At 62.2% G+C, this 19,186-nt stretch overlaps 1 protein-coding gene across 1 annotated transcript in view; it reads left to right on the plus strand.

The window, feature by feature from the left end:
• The first annotated feature begins 332 nt into the window (after nt 1-332).
• The window catches only part of KCNE2 (potassium voltage-gated channel subfamily E regulatory subunit 2), a 286,345-nt gene continuing 267,491 nt past the window's right edge, over nt 333-19,186 (plus strand). Inside the window, exon 1 of the mRNA XM_084873728.1 lies at nt 333-371. The gene's annotated coding sequence lies outside the window, so the exon portion shown is untranslated. The remainder of the gene's footprint in view (nt 372-19,186) is intronic.

The following is a 19,186-nucleotide window of genomic DNA, read 5'->3' on the forward strand; positions in this document are numbered from 1 at the left end:
CATGATGAGAATCACCTGGTGGAGTTGTTAAAACACGGATTCCTGAATCCCAACTAAGAAGTGCTAAACTAGAATTTTTGAGAACATATAGGTAAAATTGCGTACCTAACTTAGTGCTCTGTATATAACACCTGTCTTAGAGCACTAGTTAAGTATGCAATTTTACCTATATGTTCCCAAAAATCCTAGTTTAGCACTTCTTAGTTGGGATTCAGGAATCCGTGTTTTAACAACTCCACCAGGTGATTCTCATCATGAGAGAAGGTGGGAAACACTGAGCTACGGCACCCCAGACGCGTGGTGCTCGGTGACAGAGAGGAAGGGCTCTGGAGCACGGGAAGCCACGGAGGACCCTGACATGCACGTGGCGGGTGAGAGAAGCCACCTGCCCTGTGAGTGCAGCCATAGAACGTTCTGGAAAAGGCAAAAGGGACAGTGAACAGGTCGGTGGTGGCCAGAGCCGGGGAGGAGGGAGACAGAGAGGAGGACACGGGTGTCAGTGGGGAAGCCATTCTGCGGGGCACCGCGTGGTGGATGCATGTCAGCGCCCATCTTCCGCAGAGGGCATCGCACCGAGCAGAGCCCGGTGCACAGCGCGGGCTGCGTGACGGCCGTGTGGTGGGACCGTGTAGCGGTCAGTGCACATCATAGCGACCGGTCGTTCTGCTGTCCAGTCGATTTGCATATTAGCCTTTTATTATATAGGATTGTATATAGTCAACTACCTCAGATTTTAATTTCTACAAAAAATCTTTCACTTCTGAACAGTAAACACTTCTCTTGGCAAAAGATTGGAAAACCCTGGGAGACTCATGTTATAAACCAGAAATGGGTATACACACCCCCTCCTGGGGATGGCGCCCACAGCCCAGGCCTGTGTCCTGACCTGGAACCGAACCGTGACCTCCTGGCTCCTAAGTCGACACCCCATCACTCTGGCCTCTCCTGATTCTTAGCAAAAAGCTAAGACACATGTTACCCAGACACGCGCCAGCACGCACAGGGACAAAGCACAGGGCAGACAGGCTTCCGTGTGCACACGTGTCCTGCAGGCCCTTACACATCACAGGCACACGTTCGGAGCTGGTGTCTGTTACAGACAGACGGCTGAGGCCGTGCTCCGTCAGAGCAGTAGCCGCTGATAAACAGTCTCCCTCCATCCCCTGGAGGTCTTTGTCCTAACACGGGTCCCCTGGACTGCAGCAGCTTCCAGAACAGTCAGAACCATCAGCTCCCTCCTCCCTCCTGCTCCTCCCTCCCGAGCTGCACAGGGCGCTGTGTCTGCCCTGCATGTGCTCCCCCAGCTCCCTGCGGTGTCTCCCCACCCCTGGCAGGTGCCACCTAGCCTGGCGCTCTTGGAGGGTGGCCCAATCCCCGGACTGGAGAGGGTGCCGGGGAGGGGGGCGAGAAAGTGCCCCCGAGGGGGTAGATGGCAGGACTGCGGAGGCGGGATCTGGCTGGCTGGTGGGAGTGGGGGGGGTCTGTTTCTCTGGGCCCTGGAGTGGGAGCCGCTGGGGGTTGTGTAAGTCGCCTGGATCTCTCCTGAGTCCGGGACACGGGCCCCAGCTGCTCCTGGGAGAGGAGCTGTACGTGGGAACAGACCCCACATGGCGATGGGATCGGACGGATGTGGGGAACGCTCAGCAGAGAGCTCCAGCCAAACACAGCACTGACCAGAGCCACACCTTTGACGCTGATGAGGACGTAGAAACTTCTGAGAAGCTTCTGTGCTCACAGGCCGTGTCTGGACACTCGTTCGAACGAAATCTGTGCACTCGGTGGGGGGCCCTCAGCCCGGCCTGCGCCCTCTCGCAGTCCAGGAGCCCTCGGGGGATGTCCGAGGACGGTTTAGGCCCACTCCCCACCGCCGCCGCTGCGAGAGAAAGCATGCTTTTCTGGTTATCAGGTTTTGTGCTGATAACCGGAAAATATCAGGTGTTGGTTTCATCTAAGTCCATCAGAGGGGTGAGCTTGTCCCTGCACTTGCCAGCTGTGAGCCCGGCTTCTGGCTGAGCGGCGCTCCCCCTATGGCAGTGCACTGTGCATTGAGTGTCTGCCCCCTGGTGGTCAGTGCATGTCATAGCAACCTGTCAATTTGTATATTAGCCTTTTATTATATAGAATTGTATATATTCAACTACCTCAAATTTTAAATTCTACAAAAAAACCCAAAAACTTTTACTCTGTACAGTCAACACTTCTCTTGGCAAAAGATTGGAAAAACACTGGGAGACCCATGTTATAAACCAGAAACTAGTATGCAAAACACATAATAAAGAAAAATAAAAGTAGAAGAATGCCTGAAGAGGAAACGTGGGTGCCAACAAACAAGCAAGCACAGCTGTACTCAGAGACGGCAAACAAAAGAACAAAGAAGCCACTCTTCCCCACTGCATTCCTCAGATCAAGCGGCCAGGCTCTGTCAGAGGCTTGGGGGGGGGGGGGGAGGGCGGCGCAATTAGGGATGACCAGGCCAGAAGGGAGACAATGAGGGGCAACTAGGCTGGTGGGGAGGGCACAGTTGGGGAGACCAGGCCAGCAGGGAGGGGCAGTTAGGGGTGACCAGGCCAGCAGGGAGGGGCAGTTAGGGGTGACCAGGCCAGCAGGGAGGGGCAGTTAGGTTTGATCAGGCCAGCATGCAGAGGCAGTGAGGGGCAATCAGGCCGGCGGAGGGGAGACAGTTAGGGGTGACCAGGCCAGCAGAGGGGGACAGTTAGGGATGAGCAGGCCAGCAGGGAGGAGCAGTTAGGGGTGATCAGGCCAGCATGCAGAGGCAGTGAGGGGCAATCAGGCTGGCGGAGGGGGGCCAGTTAGGGGTGAACAGGCCAGCAGGCTGGCAGGTGAGCTATTAGGAGCCAGCAGTCCAGGACTGTGAGAGGAAGAGGAAGGTCCAGCTGCCAGTTTAGGCCCGATGTCGGCCCGATCCCCAGGACCTGGCCTAAACTGGCAGTCAGACATCCCTTGTGGGGCCCGGATTGGAGAGGGTGCAGGGTGAGTTTACACCCCCCCCCCATGCATGAATTTCATGCACAGGCCTCTAGTTTTTAAAATAAAACCATACAGTGTGTGTGCATTTTAGTGAAGGCACATGTTCCTAGAAAAGGGTTTTAAGGAATGAAATGATACCCCGTCACTTCAGTCTCCAGGGAGGTGTGGAGAGCAGGGGGTGAGGGTTCGCGGTGTGGGGGACATTAGCTAATATCTCTCCTCGACTCACCCCTCCTTCCCTCCTCCCTCCCTCCCTCTCTCCCTTCTCCCTCCTCCCTCTTCCCTCCTCCCTTGCCTGATTTCCTTCTTTCCTCTCTCCTTTTCTTCTCCCTGAAAATGGGCCAGAAGCCGATATGACAAAAAGCCAGCATTGATTCTAAATGACGGGAACGTGGACATGGCAGTCAGTCCTTTCTTTTACTGTAACCTCCCTCTCAGAAAGCGGAAACCACGCCAAACAAACACCCAGTGTGTGCACACAGACACCCGTGAGCCGTGGGCCCAGTGTGTGCACACAGACACCTGTGAGCCGTGGACCCAGTGTGTGCACACAGACACCCGTGAGCCGTGGACCCAGTGTGTGCACACAGACACCCGTGAGCCGTGGGCCCAGTGTGTGCGCACAGACACCCGTGAGCCGTGGGCCCAGTGTGTGCACACAGACACCCGTGAGCCGTGGGCCCAGTGTGTGCGCACAGACACCCGTGAGCCGTGGGCCCAGTGTGTGCACACAGACACCCGTGAGCCCTGGGCCCAGTGTGTGCACACAGACACCCGTGAGCCGCGGGGCCCTGCCGGGGAAGGGAGGGGCTGAGCCCGCCGGCTCCTTGCAGCCCACTCCCTGGGGGCCCGGACGGGCGGCCCCACGGCGGGAGCCGGCGTCTGGCCAGGAGCCAGGACCGCGCCTGGTGCGAAGCCCTCTGTGCCCGCCCGTGTCCGTGATCGCCCCACCCGGCCTGAGCAAGTGGCTCCATTTCCTGCGCCTCTGACTGATACGGAGCGTTCTTCCTTACCGCAGACGCCACCTCTCAGCTCCATCTCTTTCTTTTTTCCTGGAGAAACAGCGGTTAGATCTAGTACCCGATCCTGGGAATGCTCTTCCAAATGTGGAGACAGCTCAGCCAGTGTGGCTCAGTGGTTGAGCCTTGACCTATGAGCCAGGAGGTCACAGTTTGAGTCCAGGTCGGGGCACAGGCCTGGGCTGTGGGCTCCATCCCCAGTAGGGGGCGTCCAGGAGGCAGCTGATCCATGATTCGCTCTCATCATGGATGTTTCTCTCCCTTCCTCTCTGAAATCAGTAAAAATAGATACATTTTCACATGGGAAGACAGCCATCCTCCGTGTGTCATTGCTGAGGGCTGTTCAAGCACAATCCCGGGATCAGGCCTGAACTGGCAGTCAGACATCCCTCGAGGGGCCCTGGATTGGAGAGGGTGCAGGCTGAGCTGAGCGGACATGGGAGCCTGGCAGAGGGACAGGCCGTCACCCAGCAAAGAGGCTGCAAACTCACTGGGGAGTTTCTCCTGGGTCACACAGAGCACACCGGCCACAGAGAGCCCAGCCCCTCTCTGCCGAGAGCTCGGCGGACAGCCGTCCCCGGGGCAGAGGTTCATACTGAGGAGCCACCTTCTCAGACTCGCTGGCCACAAAGGGGAACCGGTGCCTGGCTCAGGGCCGAGCGCCCAGCCCAGCGGGAGCCGCACGCTCCTTATCGGTGCCGCTGCGTGTTTCCTGGAACAGCCAGGCCGGCCACGGCCTCCGCGGTGCGGGCGGGCAGAGGGCAGGTGTGGGCTGGCAGAGGTCAGGTGCGGGCTAGTAGAGGGCAGGTGTGGGCTGGCAGAGGTCAGGGGGCGGGCAGAGGGCAGTTGTGGGCGGGCAGAGGGCAGGTGTGGGCGGGCAGAGGGCAGGTGTGGGCGGGCAGAGGGCAGGGGGGCTGGCAGAGGGCAGGGGGGCTGGCAGAGGTCAGGTGTGGGCTGGCAGAGGGCAGGGGGGCTGGCAGAGGTCAGGTGTGGGCTGGCAGAGGTCAGGTGCAGGCAGGCAGAGGTCAGGTGCGGGCTGCAGAGGGCAGGTGCGGGCTGGCAGAGGGCAGGTGCGGGCTGCAGAGGGCAGGTGCGGGCTGGCAGAGGGCAGGTGTGGGCTGGCAGAGGTCAGGTGCGGGCGGGCAGAGGTCGGGGGGGTGGGCAGAGGTCAGGTGTGGGCGGGCAGAGGGCAGGGGGGCTGGCAGAGGGCAGGGGGGCGGGCAGAGGGCAGGGGGCTGGCAGAGGTCAGGTGTGGGCTGGCAGAGGTCAGGTGCGGGCGGGTAGAGGGCAGGTGTGGGCTGGCAGAGGGCAGGTGCGGGTGGGCAGAGGGCAGGTGCGGGCTGGCAGAGGGCAGGTGCGGGTGGGCAGAGGTCAGGTGCGGGCAGGCAGAGGGCAGGTGCGGGCTGGCAGAGGTCAGGTGCGGGCAGGCAGAGGGCAGGTGCGGGTGGGCAGAGGGCAGGTGCGGGTAGGCAGAGGGCAGGTGTGGGCTGGCAGAGGGCAGGGGGGGCGGGCAGAGGGCAGGTGTGGGCTGGCAGAGGTCAGGTGCGGGCAGGCAGAGGTCAGGTGCGGGCTGGCAGAGGTCAGGTGTGGGCGGGCAGAGGGCAGGTGCGGGCTGGCAGAGGTCAGGTGCGGGCAGGCAGAGGTCAGGGGGGGCGGGCAGAGGGCAGGTGCGGGCGGGCAGAGGGCAGGGGGGCTGGCAGAGGGCAGGTGTGGGCTGGCAGAGGTCAGGTGTGGGCTGGCAGAGGTCAGGTGCAGGCAGGCAGAGGTCAGGTGCGGGCTGCAGAGGGCAGGTGCGGGCTGGCAGAGGGCAGGTGCGGGCTGGCAGAGGTCAGGTGCGGGCGGGCAGAGGTCGGGGGGTGGGCAGAGGTCAGGTGTGGGCGGGCAGAGGGCAGGGGGGCTGGCAGAGGGCAGGGGGGGCGGGCAGAGGGCAGGGGGGCTGGCAGAGGTCAGGTGTGGGCTGGCAGAGGTCAGGTGCGGGCGGGCAGAGGGCAGGTGTGGGCTGGCAGAGGGCAGGTGCGGGCTGGCAGAGGGCAGGTGCGGGCTGGCAGAGGGCAGGTGCGGGTGGGCAGAGGTCAGGTGCGGGCAGGCAGAGGGCAGGTGTGGGCGGGCAGAGGGCAGGTGCGGGTGGGCAGAGGGCAGGTGCGGGCTGGCAGAGGGCAGGTGTGGGTGGGCAGAGGTCAGGTGCGGGTGGGCAGAGGGCAGGTGTGGGCTGGCAGAGGTCAGGTGCGGGCGGGCAGAGGGCAGGTGTGGGCTGGCAGAGAGCAGGTGCGGGTGGGCAGAGGGCAGGTGTGGGCTGGCAGAGGGCAGGGGGGGCGGGCAGAGGGCAGGTGTGGGCTGGCAGAGGTCAGGTGCGGGCGGCAGAGGTCAGGTGTGGGCTGGCAGAGGGCAGGTGCGGGTGGGCAGAGGGCAGGTGTGGGCTGGCAGAGGGCAGGTGCGGGCAGGCAGAGGTCAGGTGTGGGCTGGCAGAGGTCAGGTGCGGGCGGGCAGAGGTCAGGTGTGGGCTGGCAGAGGGCAGGTGCGGGTGGGCAGAGGGCAGGTGTGGGCTGGCAGAGGGCAGGTGCGGGCAGGCAGAGGTCAGGTGTGGGCTGGCAGAGGTCAGGTGTGGGCGGGCAGAGGTCAGGTGCGGGCAGGCAGAGGTCAGGTGCGGGCTGGCAGAGGTCAGGGGAGGCGGGCAGAGGGCAGGTGTGGGCGGGCAGAGGGCAGGTGTGGGCGGGCAGAGGGCAGGTGCGGGCAGGCAGAGGTCAGGTGCGGGCTGGCAGAGGTCAGGGGAGGCGGGCAGAGGGCAGGTGTGGGCGGGCAGAGGGCAGGTGTGGGCGGGCAGAGGGCAGGTGTGGGCTGGCAGAGGTCAGGGGAGGCGGGCAGAGGGCAGGTGTGGGCGGGCAGAGGGCAGGTGCGGGCTGGCAGAGGTCAGGGGAGGCGGGCAGAGGGCAGGTGCGGGTGGGCAGAGGTCAGGTGCGGGTGGGCAGAGTGCAGGTGTGGGCTGGCAGAGGTCAGGGGAGGCGGGCAGAGGGCAGGTGTGGGCGGGCAGAGGGCAGGTGCGGGCAGGCAGAGGTCAGGTGTGGGCTGGCAGAGGTCAGGGGAGGCGGGCAGAGGGCAGGTGCGGGCTGGCAGAGGTCAGGTGCGGGCAGGCAGAGGTCAGGGGGGGCGGGCAGAGGGCAGGTGTGGGCGGGCAGAGGGCAGGTGCGGGCGGGCAGAGGGCAGGTGTGGGCAGGCAGAGGGCAGGGGGGCAGGGAGTGTACCTGCCTGGGGAGGGCCTGGAGCCACGTCCCCTCCCTGAGACGGGGTTGGCTCTCTCCGTGCTGAGCGGGGGCGGGGAGGCTGCTGGCACTCGCTGGGGGGGGGGAGGCGGGGGGGGGCGGAGAGTCCTCACCGAGAAAGAGGAACCGGAGAGCAAACCGAGGCTCAAGCTCCCACTGTTGGCAGAGGAGCAGGATTCGAACCCAGCTCCCGGGAATCAAAGGCCTTCACTGGGTTTGTTTAAGCCTCGCCGCTCTCAGAGGCCGGGCACCAGGAGAAATCCTAAAGCTTCCTAACGACTGACCAGCCATCAGAACGCACCACGTCGCCATGCCGCATGGTACAGCCGGAGAGAGAGCCCGCTCACAGCTCAGCCCGTCAGGCTCCGGAAACACCTGGCAGGGGGGACAGGAAGGGGCGCTTCCATGAAGGTAACTGTCCTCTCTGCCTTCTTAGTTCCAGAGGCTTTATCTCACATCAGAGCTTCATGAGATTGTACTGGAGGCCCGGTGCAAATTCATGGGGGGGGGGGGGTGTCCCTCAGCCCAGCCTGCACCCTCTCCAATCTGGGACCCCTCGAGGGATGTCCGACTGCCCATTTAGGTAAATGGGCAATCAGATGTCCCTCTCACAATGCAGGACTGCTGGCTCCCAACCGCTCGCTTGCCTGCCTGATTGCCCCTAACCACTTCTGCCTGCCAGCCTGATCGCCGCCTAACTGGTCCCCTGCTGGGCCCAATTGCCCCTAACTGTTCTCCCCTGCTGGTCTGGTCACTCCTAACCACTCCCCTGCAGGCCTGGTCACCCCCAACTGCCCTCCCCTGCAGGCCTGATTGCCCCCCACTGCCCTTCCCTGTGGCCATCTTGTATCCACATGGGGGTGGCCATCTTTGACCACATGGGGGCGGCTATCTTATTTGTTGGAGTAATGGTCAATTTGCATATTACCTCTTTATTATATAGGATTCTTTGCACTTCTTTTTAAAACCTAAATGCAAAAGGAAATAAAGGAGAAAAGATATGGGGAAGGGACGGCTAACGTGTCTGCATTTTGGGGTGACTGACAAAGTTTGCTCCCCCTCAGAGGACTTTGGGTGTTCCCAGTTAAGAGAGGTGTGCAGCTTGGCTGGCATGGCTCAGTGGTTGACCTTCGACCTGTGAACCAGGAGGTCAGGGTTCGATTCCCTGTCAGGGCACATGCCCAGGTTGCAGGCTCGATCCCAGTAGGGAGCATGCAGGAGGCAGCTGATCTGTGATTCTCTCATCATTGATATTTCTCTCTCTCTCCCTCTCCCTTCCTCTCTGAAATCAATAAAAACATATTTTTACAAAAAGAGAGAGGTGTGCAGGCACCTTTAACCCTCTCCAGGCGGGTCCCACCGTGTTCTGTCTTTGGACCCCCTCCCCGCCCCCTGTGCCCTCCCACCTCAAACCCGTGTCTCATATGCTCCCCATGCAGCCTTCCCCTGCCACCCCCGTTTCCTCCCCCTGACCTCCCCCAGGTGGGGGCCCGTCTTCAGGCGGCAGTTCCCAGAGGCGCCCCCTGCCGAGGGTGGAAACCCGTTTCACACACACTCACACACACACACACACACACACACACACATACACACTCACACACACACTCACACACACAGACCTCACACACACACACTCTCTCACACACACACACACTCACACACACACACACTCACACACACACACACTCACACTCACACACACATACACACTCACACACACTCACACACACAGACACTCACACACACACACTCTCTCACACACACACACACACATACTCACACACACACTCACACACACAGACACTCACACACACACACACACACACACACACGGCTGCGTGTTTATTTGGTTTTCACGGAGTGGCTGACATCGGGTTTGGGTTTCACAACCCTCCTGGCGCTCCGGAGACGCGAGGAGGAAGATGGACGAGGGGATGACAGCGCGTCTCCGGGGCCCGCGGGCCTTTCCGCTCCGTTGTGCAAGCTCGCCCCGGGGACGGGCAGGGGGACGCGGGGCGCATTTCCGCCTGTCAGAGCCGCGCGTGGAACGGCCCGAGGGACCAGTCACATTCCTCCGCTCCGCGCTGGGAGACGCTGACGGGAAAGTGTGTCACCAGTTTGCATCACCTGCCCCTGGAGGCCAGCAGAAAGGGGCCAGGCCCTCCCCTGCAGGCCTGGTCACCCTAACTGCCCCCCCCTGCAGGGCCTGGTCACCCTAACTGTCCCCCCTGCAGGCCTGGTCACCCTAACTGCCCCCCCTGCAGGCCTGGTCACCCTAACTACTCTCCCTGCAGGCCTGGTCCCTCCCAACTGCCCTCCCCTGCAGGCCTGGTCCCTCCCAACTGCCCTCCCCTGCAGGCCTGGGCGCCCCTAACTGCCCTCCCCTGCAGGCCTGGTCACCCTAACTGCCCTCCCCTGCAGCCCTGCCATGCCCCCATCTCCACGTGCCATCTCCAGATTCTGAGGACCAGCTCCGTGTGTGCTTGGGGCCTTTGCACTGTCTTGTTTTTTAAATCCTCACTCAGGGATATTTCTTCCATTTGTTTTTAGAGAGAGTGAAAGGGAGAGGGAGCGACAGAGAGAATCACCGATGTGAGAGAGACACATCCATGGGTGGCCTCCCGCATGCCCCCGACCAGGGCCGGGAGCCTGCCACCGAGGTACGTGCCCTTGACCAGAATCGAGCCCGGGGCCTTCGTCCACAGGCCGAGGCTCTGTCCATGGAGCCACGCCAGCTTTCGAGTCAGCCGCACCGAGGCCTAAACTAAGCTGGGAGCTGGCCTGGCTCCTGGGCCCTGCGGCTGCCTACCCTCACATGCACCTTCCGGGCGGAGGAGAGAGGACGGCAGGAAGGTTCTGGAAGGGGACTGTGGCTGACAGGACCTCCGTCTGCCCCAGCCCGGCCCGAGGCCCAGGTGCACGTGGCCGGCTGCCTTCTCCGCAGGCTGGCCCGAGGCCCCCGGAGGTCCCTGCTCCACTCGCAGCCCGGTGATGGGGAAAGCTCACTGGCCATGTTTTCAGTATTTCCACGCCAAACACAGCCCACGGGTTCTAAACAGCCCGCAGGGCCGGGCCGGGGCAGGCAGGCGGCGAGGGGCAGCCGCCGCGCAGGCCCGGGGGTGCCGAGGGCGGATGCTGCGGGGACTGAGCCCGGGCCGGGTGTCTGCCCGCGGCCGCCGTGGAAGCATCCGAGCCGGGCCCCGGTGGCAGGCGGACAACGGTTTGTTTTCTCCGAGGCCGGATTGAGAAATCGTGTGGATCCATCTGTGTTTACCTTCTCCGTGCGTACACAGCCTTTCCTTTAAAACACCCCACCTGAGCTGGGGGCGGGGGCGGGCAGAGGGTGGTGTGGGGCCGGGGGGGGGGGCGGGCAGAGGGTGGTGTGGGCTGGGGGGGGCAGAGGGTGGTGGTGGAGGGCAGAGGGTGGTGTGGGGCGGGGGGGGCAGAGGGTGGTGTGTGTGGGGGGGCAGAGGGTGGTGTGGGGCGGGGGGGGTGGGCAGAGGGTGGTGTGTGGGGGGGGCAGAGGGTGGTGTGGGTGGGGGGGGCAGAAGGTGGTGTGGGTGGGGGGGGGCAGAGGGTGGTGTGGGGCCGGGGGGGGGGGCCAGAGGGTGGTGTGTGTGTGGGGGCAGAGGGTGGTGTGGGGCCAGAGGGTGGGCAGAGGGTGGTGTGGGTGGGGGGGGCAGAGGGTGGTGTGTGTGGGGGCAGAGGGTGGTGTGGGTGGGGGGGGCAGAGGGTGGTGTGTGTGGGGGCAGAGGGTGGTGTGGGTGGGGGGGGCAGAGGGTGGTGTGTGTGGGGGCAGAGGGTGGTGTGGGCCGGGGGGGGGCAGAGGGTGGTGTGGGCCGGGGGGGGGGCAGAGGGTGGTGTGGGGGGGGACAGAGGGTGGTGTGGGGGGGGCAGAGGGTGGTGTGGGGCCGGGGGCGGGCAGAGGGTGGTGTGGGCCGGGGGGGGGGGCAGAGGGTGGTGTGGGCCGGGGGGGGGGCAGAGGGTGGTGTGGGTGGGGGGGGGCAGAGGGTGGTGTGGGGGGGGGACAGAGGGTGGTGTGTGTGGGGGCAGAGGGTGGTGTGTGGGGGGGCAGAGGGTGGTGTGGGTGGGGGGGGCAGAGGGTGGTGTGGGGCCGGGGGGGGGCAGAGGGTGGTGTGGGCCGGGGGGGGGCAGAGGGTGGTGTGGGGGGGGACAGAGGGTGGTGTGTGTGAGGGGCAGAGGGTGGTGTGTGTGGGGGGCAGAGGGTGGTGTGTGGGGGGGGGCAGAGGGTGGTGTGTGTGGGGGGGCAGAGGGTGGTGTGGGGCGGGGGGGGGGCAGAGGGTGGTGTGGGGCCGGAGGGTGGGCAGAGGGTGGTGTGTGGGGGGGCAGAGGGTGGTGTGTGTGGGGGACAGAGGGTGGTGTGGGCTGGGGGGGGGCAGAGGGTGGTGTGGGGGGGGGGCAGAGGGTGGTGTGGGGCCGGAGGGTGGGCAGAGGGTGGTGTGGGGCGGGGGGGGACAGAGGGTGGTGTGTGGGGGGGGGACAGAGGGTGGTGTGGGGCCGGAGGGTGGGCAGAGGGTGGTGTGGGGCGGGGGGGGACAGAGGGTGGTGTGGGGCCGGAGGGTGGGCAGAGGGTGGTGTGTGTGGGGGGCAGAGGGTGGTGTGTGTGGGGGGCAGAGGGTGGTGTGTGGGGGGCAGAGGGTGGTGTGGGCTGGGGGCGGGCAGAGGGTGGTGTGGGGCGGGGGGGGGGGGGGCAGAGGGTGGTGTGGGGCCCGCGGGGAATTGCGAGTTATGGGAACAGGAGGGAGGACAGCACGCTGATGAGAACCAGGAGGGCGCTGGCGTGGGATCTGCTGCAGAATAGAAACTTGTCTCGCGTTTGCTGCCAGCAGAGGCGGCCTGGGGAGTGAGGAGTGGCGCTGTCTTCCAGGTTCAGAGTTAGGTCTGGAGAGACGTCCTGGAAGGCATGCCTGGCTTCACAGGAGCTAAGCAGCTTTCTGCATCCTCGGCTGAGAGGCGTCCAGGGGGAGCTGGCTTGGGGACGGGCTTTGTTCTCCTGGTTTTCAGTTTGAATATCCATTAGGCGGAGGGCGGGGTGTGCTACAGGGCCAATGGGGGGAGCGGGAAGGGGAGCATCTATAATACTTTCAACAATAGATTAGAAATGTGTGTGCTGTTAGCTGGCCCCTTTGTGGTTTGTGGTCCCTGGCTGGTGCCTTTGAATGTTCATCCCTGTGAATCTGCATGTGCTGTGACACTCTGTTCTGTCTGCTCATCTCTTAAACACAGCAGTTCGGCCGGCCGGCGTGGCTCAGTGGTTGAGTGTTGATGTCTGCTCATCTCTTAAACACAGCAGTTCGGCCGGCCGGCGTGGCTCAGTGGTTGAGTGTTGACCTAGGAACCAGGAGGTCACTGGTTTGAGTCCCGGTCACGGGCACAGGCCCAGGTTGCGGGCTCCATCCCCAGTGGGGGGTGTACAGGAGGCAGCCGATCAATGATTCTCTCTCATCGTTGATGTTTCTATCTCTCTCTCCCTCTTCCTTCCTCTCTGAAGTCAATAAAAATATATTTCAAACAAACAAACAAAACAAAACAGGAGTTTCCATGAAGCTCCGTACATGTGATGCAGCTACGGAATATTAATGACATGTAACACGTGTGGAACATGCTGTTTGCCACATTTATATATTGTGATATGATTGCATCTGCAGTGTGTCAGCTACACCTCTATCACATGTGTTAGCTTTCTATCACGTGTGTTAGCTATCACGTGTGTTAGCTATCACGTGTGTTAGCTGACACCTCCATCATGTGTGTTAGCTTTTATCACAGTGGTTAGCTGATACATCCATCACGTGTGTTAGCTACACCTCCATCATGTGTGTTAGCTGACACCTCTATCATGTGTGTTAGCTGACTCCTCCATCACGTGTGTTAGCTGACTCCTCTATCACGTGTGTTAGCTGACTCCTCCATCATGTGTGTTAGCTGACTCCTCCATCACGTGTGTTAGCTGACCCTCTATCACGTGTGTTAGCTGACTCCTTCATCACCTGTGTTAGCTGACTCCTCTATCACGTGTGTTAGCTGACTCTTCCATCACGTGTGTTAGCTGACACCTCCATCACGTGTGTTAGCTTTCTATCACGTGTGTTAGCTGATTCCTCTGTCATGTGTGTTAGCTGACTCCTTTATCATGTGTGTGAGCTGACCCTCTATCACGTGTGTTAGCTGACTCCTCTATCACGTGTGTTAGCTGACTCCTCCATCACGTGTGTTAGCTGACCCTCCATCACTTGTGTTAGCTGACTCCTCTATCACGTATGTTAGCTGACTCCTCCATCATGTGTATTAGCTGACTCCTCCATCACGTGTGTTAGCTGACCCTCTATCACATCGCATGGCTGTTATTTTGCGGTGAAAACACCTAAGATGCAGTGTCACTCAGCTGGTGAGGCTCAGGGGTTGAGGTTCGACCTGTGAACCAGGAAGTCAGGGTTCAAATCCCCGTCAGGGCACAGGCCTGTGTTGGAGGCTCCATCCCCAGTGTGGGGCGCGCAGGAGGCAGCCGATCAGTGATTCCCTCTCATCACTGATGTTCCTCTCTCTCCCTTCCTCTTCCTTCCTCTCTGAAATCAATAAAAACATATTTTTTAAAAAGGTGTGTCTCAGCCACCTTGAACTTCATAGTACAATCTGTTGTCCATAATCTCTCTGCTGTACCTCTGAGCTTTACCCAATTATATCTCAATAAAAAATTAAACGGAGAACATCGCGGCCGTGAGAACTGGCCCGGGGAGGGCAGGGGGGAGGGGAGGGGTTTGCAGTCAGAGAGGAGCCTGTGTGTGGGCAGAGGCGTGAGAGGCGAGAGAGCAGGATGCAGGCGCGGACAGGGTCCAGGCGGCCGTGGCCCGGAGGCTGGGCCTGAGGCGGGAGGAGAGACGGCGGACCCACAGGAGGGGGATCGTGGTTAGAGCCAGGCCGTTGTTGGTGCACACGGGGACCACTCGCTGTCAGATCAGACGGCAGCCGTCTGTGCTGCGGGGGCTGATGCTGCACAGGAACCGGGTTTAAAAAGCAGGAGCAGCAGCGGCCGGGCCTGCTGGACGGCGGTGCGGGGTCCACGGGTGCGTGCTGGCTGCCGGCGTCTGCACAGCGGGAGGGCGGAGTTCAGGCTGCGGAGGAAGGGCTGTGTTTGCAGGAGGAGGAGTCTGAAAGAGAGCCCGCAGGAGGCGTCTCTGGGGGCCGTTTGGGGGGGGTCGCCTGGGGTGGAGGGAGCGGCTGGGGACGCGACCTCCTCTCCGTAAACACCCAGGGCCTCTCGGGGCTGTGGGCGGGGCCCTGCCAGGCTGTGTGGCTGGTGCCCGTGACGGGAACGTGTGCCACCGGAGTCACGTCCCTCCTGACAGAGGAACCGAGGCCAGACACGGAGTCGGTGCCCCCAGGCAGCGACGGCGGAGCGGGCCGTGTCCCCTTTCGGAGCCACCTGATCCTGTCACCGCGCCTCCTGCCTCCTCTGCCGGGCCCCGCCCCCGTACGTGTGAACACAGGAACGCCCGCCCCTGTGCGTGTGAACACGGGAACGCCCGCCCCTGTGCGTGTGAACACGGGAACGCCCGCCCCTGTGCGTGTGAACACGGGAACTCCCACCCCCATGCGTGTGAACACGGGAACCCCTGACCCTGTGCATGTGAACACGGGAACGCCCGCCCCAGTGCGTGTGAACACGGGGATGCCCACCCCCGTGCGTGTGAACACGGGAACGCGGTGCCAGCCCCTCCCCAGGAGCCCCGAGCTGCTCCTGGGGGTGGTTGGGGGTGAGGCGGGGGCTGAGGGGCAGCGGGGGGAGGGGGTGGGGGCTGGGGGCTGGGGGGCAGCGGGGGGACCGGCAGGAAGATGTGCCAGAGGCAGCGGGGGGAGGGGGCCAGGACGAACCCGCTCACTTCAGGTGCAGGCCCGGGGGCCCCTGGCTTTGACCTTGTCCAGCTGACGCTGCCGCTTCCCGCACAGACGCCGGCTCCCGGGAGCCGCGGTGAGGGAGCCCCCGGCCAGGCCACGCTCCGTCCTCCCAGCCCCTGGCACGTGGTGCTGTCTGTCCGTGTCCGTCCGTCCGTCCGGGCTGCAGGGACCGCGGGGCTGGCCAAGCGGTGGGCCGCGCCCTGGCCGCCCGCTCCTGGTCGGGCCCGGGAGGCCCTCCCCGCGGGGGCCGGAGTGCTCACGGCCTGTGCACGGAGGCTGCCCGGCCGGCCTGGCCAGCGAGGCCCGAGGACCGAGGGCCTGCAGAGCCGCTCCAGCTGGCACGTCTCCGCGGCTTCGCTTCTCGTGGCTCAGGAGGAGTAAGAAGCCTTTCTCTGCCAGGAGGTGGTGCTGGCCTCGCTCTGCCTACAGGGGCCCAGTGGTCAGCAGGTCTCTCGTCTGTGCCAGCTGAGGTGTGTGCCCTGGGGCAGGCCCAGAGCGGGCCTTCCTGGCGGGGGTGTGGGAGGGAGGCAGAGCGGGGCCTTCCTGGGGGGGACTGGAGGGGGTCAGGGGGGGGCAGAGGGAGCTGTGAAAACGGCGTGGCCTCGGCCAAAGCCTCCTCCCTCTTGCTTCCCCGGGATTTTCCGAAGCCACGTTCCCCCCCTGGTCCTTCCCTTCGGGAGGCAGTGAGTGTCCAGTGTGGGCCTTCTGTCAGGCCCAGGTTCACAGAAACACCCCGTGTGGGGACACGTCCACCTGTTTCCCCAGTTTTCCTCTGGCTTCACCGTCTCCCTCAGTTTCTTCCGGTGCTGGGGCCGCATGGGGCCCCGGAGTCCTCTGTTCAGTCACCGCAGAGCCGCTGTGGCTCGGGGTCCGTCTGTGGGACAGTCACCTCGGGGCCCGTCTGTGGGACAGTCACCTCGGGGCCGGTCTGTGGGACAGTCACCTCGGGGCCCGTCTGTGGGACAGTCACCTCGGGGCCGGTCTGTGGGAGAGTCACGGCAGAGCCGCTGTGGCTCAGGGTCTGTCTGTGGGACTGACTCGGGCTCTGGCGTCTGCGTGTCCCAGAGGAGGCGGCTGTGACACTGCAGCTCCCCAGTGTGCCTTCCACACGCCTGCCTGGGAGACGCTGGGCCAGGACACAGGCGGAAACCTGCACCCTGGCCCGGCGGGCGGGCTCCATGGCCGAGCACCGACCTGTGAACCAGGCGGCACGTTCGGTTCCCGGCAGGGCACAGGCCTGGGCTGTGGCTCCATCCCCAGTGGGGGCGTGCAGGAGGCAGCCGATCCATGATTCTCTCTCTTCATGGATGTTTCTCTCCCTCTCTCTCTCCCTCTCGCTTGTTCTCTGAAATCAATTTAAATATACATTTTTTAAAAAGTTCGTTCCACTAAAAGGGAAAAAGAAGTGGGCCTGGGGGCTTGCTCTGGGCTGGTGGCGGTGTGAGCTGGGTGGGACAGCCCCCAGGCCCTGTCATCTCGCCGGAGCACACACTGCTGTGCGTGGCCTTGGACAGCGCTGTGGGGACACGCTGTGGTCGCTCTGAGCACTGCACCCTCCGGTCCAGACTGTCTCTGGCCCGGACAGATGCACCCTCTTATCAACACCCGGCCTCATGGGGCTCCAAGGACCATCGGAATGGTCATCAGTTCTCTGGAGGGGACAGCAGGTTCTGGCCATCCGTCTCTGGACACTGAGCAGTGCTCTGTCCTCCGGGTCCCTCACCTGAAGCAAATCCTTTGTCAGCACCGCACACCTCGCTGGCGATGGATACAGCGTTGCTGATACAATGTCACTGATTATAGATACGATGTAGTGGGTGGGTCCCTAGGGCTGATTCATCTTCCCAAACTGAACTGTTTGTGCCCGTTGGTCAGGAACTCGTTTCTCCTCCCCAGCTCCCTGCAGCCACCGCTCCCTCTCCGAGTGAATGGGCTGTCCTCGGAGCTCACCTGACAGGTCTTCCTGGGACCGGCTGTGTCACCAGGTCGACCGCGTGGCCCCAGGTCAGAGTCCCCTCTCCTGGACGGCTGAGGTCTCCCCTCACCTGTGTGCCCAGGGGACGGGGAGCGAGCGGGGACGCTGAGTCTGAAGGTTCCAGAGAGGAGCTCGCAGGTCACCGTGTGCAGGGAGCTTTCAAGAGGCCACTTCACTGTGGAATCCTTTACCTGAAATTACATGCACCCATTTCAAGTGAAAACGAGAACGTGGGTCACCAAAGGCCATTTCCGTCATCATCACCACCACACACACACACACACACACACCCACACCCACACTCACACACACTCACACACACTCACTCACACACACACACACACTCACACACACAAACTCACACACACACACTCACACACTCACACCCCCCCACACACACACTCACACACTCACACCCCCCCACACACACACTCACACACTCACACACACACACACTCACACCCACACACACACTCACACACTCACACACACACCCCCCACACACACACTCACACACTCACACACACACACACCCCACACACACTCACACACACACACATTCACACACACACTCACACACACACACCCCCACACACACCCACACACACACACACTCACACACACTCACTCACACACACTCACACACACAAACTCACACACACTCACACACTCACACACACTCACACACTCACACACACACACACTCACACACACACACACTCACACACACAAACTCACACACACACACTCACACACTCACCCCCCCACACACACACACACTCACACCCCCCCACACACACACTCACACACTCACACACACACACTCACACCCACACCCACACTCACACACACACCCCCCCCCACACACACTCACACACTCACACACACACACCCCACACACACTCACACACACACACATTCACACACACACACTCACACACACACACCCCCACACACACCCACACACACACACACTCACACACACTCACTCACACACACTCACACACACAAACTCACACACACACACTCACACACTCACCCCCCCCACACACACACACACTCACACCCCCCCACACACACACTCACACACTCACACACACACACTCACACCCACACCCACACTCACACACACACCCCCCCACACACACTCACACACTCACACACACACACCCCACACACACACTCACACACACACACATTCACACACACACACTCACACACACACACCCCCACACACACCCACACACACACACACTCACACACACTCACTCACACACACTCACACACACAAACTCACACACACTCACACACTCACACACACTCACACACTCACACACCCCCACACACACACTCACACACTCACACCCCCACACACACACACTCACACACACACACACTCACACCCACACCCACACTCACACACTCACACACACACCCCACACACACACACTCACACACTCACACACACACCCCCCACACACACACTCACACACACACACATTCACACACACACTCACACACACACACACCCACACACACCCACACCCACTCACACACACACTCACACACACACCCACACACACTCACACACTCACACACACACTCACACACACACTCACACACTCACACACACACCCCCACACACACTCACACACTCACACACACACACACCCCCACACACTCACACACACACACATTCACACACACACACACACACTCACACACACACACACCACACACACACCCACACACACACACACACTCACACACACACTCACACACTCACACACACTCACACACTCACACACACTCACACACTCACACCCCCACACACACACACTCACACACTCACACCCCCCCACACACACACTCACACACTCACACACACACACACCCACACCCACACTCACACACACACCCCACACACACACTCACACACTCACACACACACACCCCCACACACACTCACACACACACATTCACACACACACACTCACACACACACCCCACACACACACACCCACACACAC

This window comes from Pipistrellus hanaki (genome assembly GCF_964339955.1).
Source record: "Pipistrellus hanaki genome assembly, chromosome: 2".
Taxonomy (NCBI): Eukaryota; Metazoa; Chordata; class Mammalia; order Chiroptera; family Vespertilionidae; genus Pipistrellus; species Pipistrellus hanaki.